At 32.9% G+C, this 2340-nt stretch overlaps 1 long non-coding RNA gene across 1 annotated transcript; it reads right to left on the bottom strand.

The window, feature by feature from the left end:
* Nucleotides 1–641: 641 nt before the first annotated feature.
* Nucleotides 642–1442, bottom strand: LOC145100552 (uncharacterized). The gene is made up of 3 exons (XR_013705119.1): nucleotides 1137–1442; nucleotides 868–1021; nucleotides 642–767 (listed from the first exon to the last, which is right to left on the bottom strand). It is a non-coding gene; the product is annotated as an uncharacterized LOC145100552 (long non-coding RNA).
* Nucleotides 1443–2340: the final 898 nt, after the last annotated feature.

The raw sequence follows: 2340 nt of genomic DNA, 5'->3' as shown, positions 1-2340 counted from the left end.
AGACAACTTTTATCTTTGTGATTTTTAGAATGTACAACAGTAACCATATACAGTAACTGTATATAGTCCCTCACTTAGGCTTTCAGCTTATTTGTGTGATTTTTTTTCTTAGAAATATTAATAACAAAGAAAAAATAAAATTAGAAAAGCCACATTAGCAAGTGAAGTTTTTATTACCAAAATTTCTCTGTTTGCATTTCCAACCGAAAGAGAGTTATTATTCACCTGCAATTGGAGAAAAAAAAAGATAATCAGTTTTATATGAAAAGACAAGTCAAAGTTACAAATTTATATAAGCATTTACCGAAGAAAAATTATTAATATATGCAACATTATAATATACTAGGTTAATACCCGTGGGAACCACGGTTATAAAATAAATTAAATATTTATTGTAATAAATTAGGCAACATATATTACAAATCAATTTTTTGCTGACGTGTTTCATCTGTGTAAAACGGAGGAGTAAATTAGTGGAAATGTAATTAATGAGGAAAAACCAAAGACTGACAAGTGGCAAATAATTAATTTCAAGCTCTAATTAATTGACACATGGCAAATTTACTACTCTTTTATTAGGTAAGGAGATGCAATATTATAAACAAAATAAAACTTATAGATGTTAGTGTGTAAGTGCACTTACAGGATGAAATCGGATACATAGCTGAGGGGCAACTCCGTAAATGACTCGAATGCAAAGGCCTTTTGGTATATCCCACACTCTCACAGTTTTATCCAGTGAAGATGATGTAATGTGAAGTCAAAATCTGAAATCAACATGATCATAATTAACAACAATAATCATTATGTTATGATATTTGGTAATAAAACAAGTAGCATTATAGCAAAATCTGATATTCGGTTTACATTCTTGACTCGATTCTACATCCGACTTCTGATGGTGCAGGCCTTTTTGCATTTTCTTCAGTTTTTCCAGATTTACCCTCCAAGGCCAGATGTGAATCCATTGCAATAGGTGCAACCAATTCTTCCATTGTCTGCATCAAAAGTTCTTGTAAAACTGCATACTCACAAACAAATATATACATATTAACAACATTTTATCCCAAAAAAAGATTTATAAAATTAAAATCAAACATGAACGCAAAGAATTCATGACATTTATATTTGTATACCTTGTGAAATTCTAATGTATCTCCACCTGCTTTTCGAACCTCAACCATTTGCAATGAAGGTGCCACTTCAAAATTTTGAAAATAGCAATATTTTAATACATCATTTTTATATTAACATATATAACTTCCTTATTTTTATAACCAAAAAATTGGAAAAGGTTCCAGTTAAATAAAATAAAAAATAAAAGTATCCCTCTGTTGCAACAGATAAATGACCCTTGCGTCGAGTCTTTTCACCTTGAAGCTTCAACTATAGTGAAAAAAAAATTGTTTAAAACATTAAAATGTAATTTTAATGTTTTATGATTCATGCTCATGGTGCTCATTTTCATCCATGATTTATTTTTTAGATTCAAAACAGAGAGTAGAATATAAGAAATTACACATACTTAACATCACTGCCCTTTCAGAATATCTGAATAGATGGATAACCTTGTATGTTGTTCCTGATAACCTTGTATGATATATCTTTAAAGCATTATATTCATCAAAATTAGGGCTCAAGGTTTAGGGTTTCTTACCTTCTACACAGGTCAACTTCTTCAGTGCAGTCAACCCTCCCCATAATGATACGGCCATCTTTTTCTGGATCATGCTTGGGAACACAAAGGTAAGTCAACAAGTAATAACCATTTAGTGAACATCAAGTAAAAATGGCAATCACCTGGTTCCAGGACTACTCAGGTGGCTAGGTGGCTGCAACTTCATCCGATTGTCCAGCCTAGTAATAAAATTGTGATAAGCCAAATAACCTTTGCCATTGCATCTCCAATCTTACACACACAACAATTGTGCAATTCAAAAGCATAATAAACAAGTATGCATACAGGAATTGCACAAAAACCAAATCTCTATCGAATTTGAGTTTGTCTTCGTCATCATCGTTAACTTATATCCCAATTCCAGTTTCAAATACATAATTGCTAACATATACCTCAATTATAGGTTCAAACACAGAATTACTAACTTGGTAGCCGGTGTAGGGCTTGTATTCAATAGTGATCGTAACTGGATGTGAAAAGGAAGCCGATATTCAGAATCGACGGCGTTGAAACTAATCGACATTGATTAGCCTAATGGTGGTAACTAGCATGGGAATCCATGGAGAGAGGAAGAAGATGCACGGGGAGTGGGAGGTGAGGAAGTCGCCGATGGAGAAGATATTGGTCGAAATTAGGGAAGGGAGAATCTCCGGTCGAGAGTA

Source organism: Lactuca serriola, chromosome 4 (genome assembly GCF_051521515.1).
Source record: "Lactuca serriola cultivar US96UC23 chromosome 4, Lser_US96UC23_V15, whole genome shotgun sequence".
Lineage (NCBI taxonomy): Eukaryota > Viridiplantae > Streptophyta > Magnoliopsida > Asterales > Asteraceae > Lactuca > Lactuca serriola.
Note: the sequence above shows the minus strand (reverse complement) of the source record. Positions and strands in the feature narration are given on the sequence as shown.